Consider the following 8,589-nt stretch of genomic DNA (forward strand, 5'->3'; position numbering starts at 1 on the left):
GTCATGGAATTATGATAAAAGATTAACGTTGATACAACCGAGTTATTGACCTAATTAGAGAAGCAACAGATGAAATTTTGTAGCTTTGCTCCTCAGAGATATAAACAAGAAATTAATAGATAGAGACATTTTCTCTAAGGTTTCTGGTCATTAAGTTCATATATCTGATTCTTTCACCGCATGATATGAGCAAGCCTTTTATCTATCTATTAATTGACATTAGTCACTTTGCAAAAGTTTTTCTCTCCTGTTAAAGAGGATGATCTAAAAGTAAATTGTCCAAAATTATTTAGAGAAATAGCTAATATATATCAGGAAGGGTCGAAGAATTTGGCTATTATGTTTCTCTTTCATGCGAATAATGGTGGTATGGTTGTTTTGGGTTCAACTTGTGCTTTAGGTTTGTGCCACTGGCATCTATCAAAACACTTGTGCTCTTATGACCCATAAAATGATAATTGGAAATTCAGGTTTGTTTTCGTGACGACTTCACCATCACAAGCTTATATAGTCCATTAGAATTAATTGGTTAACATTCCCAAAACGATAAGTTTCTGATGTCCTGAATCCTTAAAAAAACATGCCAATTCTTTATGCTTGTCTAATTTTTAATGCTACGCTTCTATTAAATTACTTTTTCTTAATATCTTTTATCCTCTATTCTTGATATGTAATTGGCCTTTTTTATGCGACTTTTCTATTATCAGTATAAAGTGTTTTAAGTTGCATGTTGGACAATTGATGGGAACATTGCAAGGTTAGTTTATTTTTCTAAAGATGTTCAACCAGTTAATAACAAAGACATGTGCTTTATGTCGGACAAACACTATTTTAAATTTGTTCCCTGCTTTTTTAAGTATGCATATGTATAGTCTGAGTTGCAAACTATATTTTTAAATATATTTTTTTCTTCAATATAGTATATACATGTATATCTCTTGAGTTTAAAGAGTAAGCTTACGTGCAATAAGGTTTATATGTTGGGCTGCCTTTGTACTGTATATGTTGAAGTATTTGTCAGAAGTACAATCGAGTTTACTTTGTTTCACCTATACTTGTTACTTAGAGTGTTGCAACATCTTCCTTACATTGTTCTTTGCTTAATTTACTTCACTGTCTTTTTTTTGTTGTTGTTGTATATAGAGTCTATTTTCAAGGCTATTTGCTGGTTCACAATAGGTTTTGGTTACTTATATCATTCAATTTATCTATGCATCTTACATCTTCATTTAGAGCAATGGTTCTTTTAATTAATTTCATCCACACTTTTTGACAATCCTTGCGAAGAGTTCCTTCTTTCTTGGTACATTTCATCACACCAATTGTGAAGGTGAATTTTGTATCTTTTTTAAATAGCCAAAGTACCTCAATCATGTTCAGAAGTGTAAATACATTAGTCTGCATATTGTTATTGTCACGACCCATTTTTCACAGTAGGTCATGATGGCGCCCGACACCATTGCCAGGCCAGCCAACGCGAAAAATACAATTAAGTTCCCATTTTACTTTTACCCAAAAATAAATATAACAGATTCTCAAATTAATAAGACCAGAAGCGATCAATAATGTATCAAAATGATTAGTAAAGTCATAAAATATACAACCCCCAAAAAAATGATACTGTCTACTAATGTGTGTGCCAAGACCCGGTGTCACAAGAATGGGCAATTAGTAGAATGTACAAATAATAAACTATCCTACTGTTCGAGATAGAATAGACAGCAAAAGCAAGGAAAAGACTCCATCAAGCTGCCGAACGCCACAGGAAAGGAGCAGCTTACCGTGGAAGTCTCGTACTATGAATCAGGGGCGCGCACCAAACTGATAGTCAGATGTACCTGCCTCAGACCCTGTACAATTAAGTACAGAAGCGTAGTATGAGTACATAAATAATATGTACCCAGTAAGTATCCCGTCTAATCTCGAAGAAGTAGAGACGAGAGGTCGACTTGACACTTACTAGGGTCAAATAATATAATAAGGTGCTCTGTTAGGCACGATAATCACAAATAATCAACAGTATGCAACAAGAGATAATAAGTCATGTCCCTAGCAATTTGGCAGTTAACCGTACACATTTCAAATATTTAACAGAATAAGCCATGGGTAAGATTTCACACATATATATGTCATGCGCACGTTATGCCGAGGTCGACAGCCCGATCCAACAGAAAAATAACTGTGCACTGCCGAGGGTCGAATGGCGCGAACCATAGATGCATCTATTTCTACCTAGGCGATCGGCCCGATCCAAAAATATCAATTTAATTCAAGGAAACACATGAATGCGCATTTATTTCCGAGATAATTCATACAAGTGCCCAATGAAGGTATACATTCGCTTATCTCTTTTCAAGTCTCTAGCATATCCTAAGTGATCACATTAGCAAGAAATATAGAAACAATTACGATATAGCATGATACGGGCCCTAAACTACCCGGACAATTAACATAATAGTAGCTACGCACGGACTCTCGTCACCTAGTGCGTACGTAGCCCCCGCATTTAATAACAAATTACTCTTTTATTATACCTATGGGGACAATTCCCTCTTACAAGGTTAGAAAGGAGACTCACCTCGCTCCAAAGTGCACTTCCAATTCAAAGAACGAGTCCAAACCCTCAATTCGGAGTCGAACGATCCCAAACTAGTTAAACGAAGTAAAAACTAGTCAATATAGACTCACAAGATCGAATCCTAGCTATTTAAGCAATTTTCCAACTCTTAACACAAGTTTCCTAAAATCCGACCCCGGGCCCACGTGCCCGGATTCCGAGATTTTTCGAAGAAGTTGTTCTCTACATCCTAAGGATCAACAATATATGATTTCTAATTTATTCCATAGCAAATTTCGTGGTTAAATCTAACTTTTATTAAAATCCTAGGTTTTTGCTCTAACCTCATGATTTCACCTTAATACTAGTGTTTAATCTACCTAAAACAATAGTAATAAACTAGAAATGGGTAGGACTAACTTACCTTAAGATGCTTGGTGAAGATTTTCTCTCAGGAGCTCAAAAATCGCCAATGCAGGAGTGAAAAGTGTCAAAAATGGGTTTGAAACCCGTCATTAATGAACCTCACTAGTTCAATGATTTTCGCATCCGCGGTCCCGCATCTGCGAGAAGATGACCGCATCTGCGAAATGGGGAGAGAAGGCTGGGACCGCTTCTGCGGTCTGGACGCCGCACGTGCGGAGCTGCATATGCGGCTTGGGAGCCGCTTCTGCGGTTCCTGGCCTCCATGCTCTGGGCCGCTTCTGCGATTAAAGGACCACTTCTGCGGTCTCGCACCTGCGGTCCAGCAACCACAGGTGCGGTTATGACAGAAGCAGCAAACTTCAGTCCTTTTTCAAAATTTCCACTTCACTCGAGCCTCGTCCGTTTGACGCTCGGGGCTCCCAGGCCCCGCCCGAACATACCGAGACGGACCCACTCTAACCTTCGGAACACCCGAAACAACGCTTAATCTAGGAATCACCCCTTAAAACCAAATATCAAACTTATGAACTTCAAGTTCTTAATTTTCCTCCAACGGGCCAAAACGCCCTTAAACTACTCGGATTGACGCCAAATTTTGCGGGTAGGTCTTAAATGATATTTCGGACTTGTACCGAGCTTCGGAACCAACATACATGCCCGATACTCATGAAATCAATCATTAGTTAGTTTCTTTAAATCCTTAATATTTCAGATTAACAATTTTTAATAAAAATTCATTAGTCGGGCTAGGGACCTCGGAATTCGATTTCGGACACACGCCCAGGTCCCATATTTTTCCGCGGATCCTCCGAAACCGTCAAAAAACGAATCCGGGCCCGTTTGCCCAAAATGCTGACCGAAGTCAAATTTAGCCTTTTAAGAAAATCCTAAAGAGTTAAATGTGCATATTTCAATCCAAATTTCTTCTAAATCCCGAACCAACCATCCCCGCAGGTCGTAAATTAGTTAAAGCGAGCACGAAGAGTTTTATTTGGGGAAAAGGGGTTCTAAAATAACGAGCATAGAAAGATACCCGAAGTGCTGAATAGATGAGGGTATCTGCTCCGCATGTCCTCCTCGGACTCCCAGGTCGCCTCCTGGACTGGTTGGCCCCTCCAACGGACCCGCACTGCAGAAATTCTATTGGACCTCAACTGGCGATCCTGTCTATCAATGATGGCAACTGGCTCCTCTTCATAACCCAAACTCTCATCCAGCTGAATGGTACTGAAGTCTAACACATGGGATAGGTCGGGATGATACTTTCGAAGCATCTATACATGAAAAACTAGATGAACTCCTGATAAGCTGGGGGTAACGCAAGCTCATAGGCAACCTCCCCAACTCTCCTCGACACCTCAAAGGGGCCAATAAACCTTGGGCTCAACTTGCCCTTTTTCCTGAACCTCATAATGCCCTTTATTGGCGAGACTTTCAAACTTTCTCGCCAACCATGAATGATACATCACGCGCCTTCTGATCTGCGTAACTCTTCTGTCTGGACTGAGCCGTGCGAAGCCTCTTCTGAATCAACCTTACCTTATCCAAGGCATCCCGCACCAAATCTGTACCATATAACTTAGCCTCGCCAGGCTCAAACCACCCGATAGGAGAACGACAACGGCGACCATATAAAGCCTCGTATAGAGCCATCTCTATGCTGGACTGATAGCTGTTGTTGTATGCAAACTCCGCCAAGGGCAAGAACTGGTCCCACTGCCCTCCAAAGTCAATCACACAGGCTCTAAGCATATCCTCCAAAATATGAATCGTCTGCTCAGACTGTCTGTCGGTCTGAGGATGGAATGTTGTGCTAAGCTCTACGCGGGTCCCCAACTCACTCTGAACGACTCTCCAGAAATGGGAAGTGAACTGAGGGCCTTTGTCTGATATAATGGAAACAGGCACACCGTGCAATCGGACTATCTCCCGAATATAAATCTGAGCATACCTCTCCGCTGTATAAGTAGTCGCCACTTGAATGAAGTGGCCCGACTTGGTCAACCTATCAACGATGACCCATATTGAATCAAACTTCCGCAAGGTCCGCGGCAACCCAACTACGAAATCCATGGTAATGCGCTCCCACTTCTATTCTGGTATAGGCATCTGCTGAAGTAGACCACCCGGTCTCTGATGTTCATACTTGACCTGCTGGCAATTCAAACACCTAGCCACATACTCCACTATGTCTTTCTTCATCCTCCGCCACCAGTAATGCTGCCTCAAGTCACGATACATCTTCGTAGCCCCCGGGTGGATGGAATACCGCGAACTGTGTGCCTCCTCTAGTATCCTCTCCCTCAGGCCATCAACATTAGGAACACATAGACGACCCTGGAGCCGCAAAACACCATCATCGCCAATAGAAACCTCCTTGGCACCTCCCTGAAGCACCGTCTCTCTGAGAACTGCCAAATGTGGATCATCGTACTGTTGGGCCTTTATCTCCCCCAGCAATGAAGACTGAGCAGCCATACACGCAAGAACCCGGCTGGGCTCCGAAATGTCCAACCTCACTAGTCTGTTAGCCAAGGACTGAATGTCCCAAGCTAGTAGCCTCTCCTCTGCTGGAATGAATGCCAAGCTATCCATACTCTCTGCCTTCCGGCTTAAGGCATCCGCGACCACGTTCGCCTTTCCCGGATGATAAAGAATGGTGATATCATAATCCTTCAGTAACTCAAGCCACCTGCGCTGCCTCAAATTAAGATCCCTCTGGTTGAACAAATGCTGCAAGCTGCGATGATCGATATAAACCTCACATGAAGCTCCGTACAGGTAGTGCCTCCATATCTTAAGAGCATGAACAATCGCCGCCAACTCCAGATCGTGCACAGGATAATTTTTCTCATGAATCTTCAGCTGACGGGAGGCATATGCAATAACTCGCCCCTCCTAAATCAATACACAACCCAAGCCAACGCGCGAAGCGTCACAATACACTTTCGTATACATCCCTGAACCGGAAGGCAACACAAGAACTGGTGCTGTAGTCAAAGCTGTCTTGAGCTTCTGGAAGCTCGCCTCGCAATCATCGGACCAATGGAAAGGAGCAACCTTCTGGGTCAATCTAGTCATAGGTGACGCAATAGATGAAAAGACCTGCACGAATCGCTTGTAATAACCTGCTAACCCCAGGAAACTTCTGATCTCGGTCACCGAAGTAAGGCGTGGCCAACTCTAATCTACCTCAATCTTCTTAGGATCCACCTTAATACCCTCTCCCGATATAATATGTCCCAAGAATGCCACTGCCTCTAGCCAAAACTCACACTTGGAGAACTTAGAATATAGCTTCTACTCTCGCAAGGTCTGAAGCACTACTCTCAGATGTTGCTCGTGCTCCCCCAGGCTACGTGAGTATATCTAGATGTCATCAATGAAGACAATGACGAAGGAATCAATATAAGGCCTGAACACTCTGTTCATCAAATCCATAAATGTTGCTGGGGCTTTAGTCAAGCCAAAGGACATCACCAAAAACTCATAATGGTCGTACCTAGTCCGGAATGCAGTCTTCGGAACATCCGAGTCCCGATTCTTCAGCTGATGGTACCCTGACCTCAAGTCTATCTTAGAGAACACCCTCGCACCCTGCAACTGGTCGAACAAATCATCGATACGAGGCAACGGATACTTGTTCTTGATGGTGACTTTGTTCAACTGGCGGTAGTTAATGCACATCCGCATAGTCCCATCCTTCTTCTTCACAAATAACACCGGTGCCCCCCAAGGCGATACACTGGGTCTAATAAACCCCTTTGCTAACAACTCCTCAAGCTGCTCCTTCAACTCCTTCAACTCCTTAGGAGCCATACGGTACAATGGAATAGATATAGGCTGGGTGCCTAGAGCCAAATCGATACAGAAATCAATATCAGGATCCGGTGGCATGCCAGGAAGATCAGAAGGAAACACATCGACGAACTCTTGGGCTGCGGGAACTGAATCAATCGTTGGAGACTCTGCGGTGGTGTCTCGAACATAAGCTAGATAGGCCAAACACCCCTTCTCGACCATACGTCGAGCCTTCAAGAAAGAAATAACCCTATTAGGGGTATCAACTATGGAACCTTTCCACTCCAACCTCAGCAACCCTGGCATCACTAGTGAAACAGTCTTGCATGGCAATCTAGGACGGCGTGATATGGAGATAACCAATCCATGCCCAGGATGACCTCAAAATCGATCATATCAAGCAACAGGAGATCTGCTCTAGTCTCAAAACCACAGAATGTAACCACATAGGACCGGTAGACCCGGTCTACAACCACGGAATCGCCCACAAGAGTGGACACATGAACAGGAGTGCCCAAAGGTGCAGGAGGAATAACCAGGAATCGAGCAAACAGTGATGATACATACGAATAGGTGGACCCTGGATCAAATAATACCGAAGCATCTTTACCGCAAACGAAAATAGTACCTGTGATGACGGCATCTGAGGCCAATGCATCTGGCCTGGCTGGAAGAGCATAGAATCTGTATGGAGCGCCGGCTGGCTGGCCTATACCTGACTGAGCAGTAGCTGGTTGACCTCTCCCTGCCTGACCTCCACCTCTAGGATGACCCCTACCAGTCTGCCCTCCACCTCTAGATGGCAGGGCAGCTGGTGCTGAAATCGTAGGCTGCTGGCCCTACTGTACTGCCTTGCCCCGCAACTTGGGGCAGTATCTCCTCATATGTCCAAGGTCCCTGCACTCGAAACAACCCCGCGGTGCGGCGACCTGCTGCCATGATGGCCTGCAGATCCACTGGAAGAAGCCTGAATGGCCGGTGGACGGTGTGAACTCTCCGGCATAGCACTGAAGTAAGAATCAGAAGAACCTTGAGGACCTGAATACCCACCGGAGGAACCCTAGATAGCTGGTGGGCGATAAGAACTCTCTGGCATGACGCTGAAATAAGGGCGCGCTGGAGCACCTCGAACATGTGGTGGTGCCGAATATGGGGGCCTGCTGGGCTGCCCTCTCCCGAACTAACCTCTGCCCCTAGCCGGGGCACCTCTGAACTCTCTGGAGAACCTAGCCCTCTTATCCTGCTGCATCTGTTCCCTACCCCTCTGACGGTAACCCTCAATCCTCCGAGCAATCTCCATTACTAACTGGTAAGGAGTCCCCATCTCTACCTCTCGGGCCATGTTGGCCCTATGCCAGAATGCACTCCTGCAACAAACCTCTGCACCCTCTCTGCGTCAGTAGGAAGTATCATCAATGCATGTCGGGACAGCTCAGAAAACCTCGCCTCATAATCAGTCACGGACATCTGGCCCTGCTCTAGCTGCTCAAACTGATACTGCAGCTCTTCCCTCTCAGAGGGTGGAATATACATGTCCAGAAATAACTGTGTGAACTCACTCCAAGTGATAGGAGGAGAATCTGCTGGCCTACCCAGAACATAAGACTGCCACCAACTGTGGGCGCTGCCCTCAAGCTAAAAAGTAGTGAAGTCAACTCCATGCGACTCCAATATCCTCATGTTGTGCAGCCTGTCCCTGCACCTGTCAATGAAGTCCTAGGCATCCTCATGACGCTCGCCCCCGAAGACCGGAGGGTCGAAGCCTAGTCCGATCTATCCAACACTTCTGCGGATCGCCATCGGCA

Source organism: Nicotiana attenuata, chromosome 3 (genome assembly GCF_001879085.1).
Source record: "Nicotiana attenuata strain UT chromosome 3, NIATTr2, whole genome shotgun sequence".
Classification (NCBI taxonomy): domain Eukaryota; kingdom Viridiplantae; phylum Streptophyta; class Magnoliopsida; order Solanales; family Solanaceae; genus Nicotiana; species Nicotiana attenuata.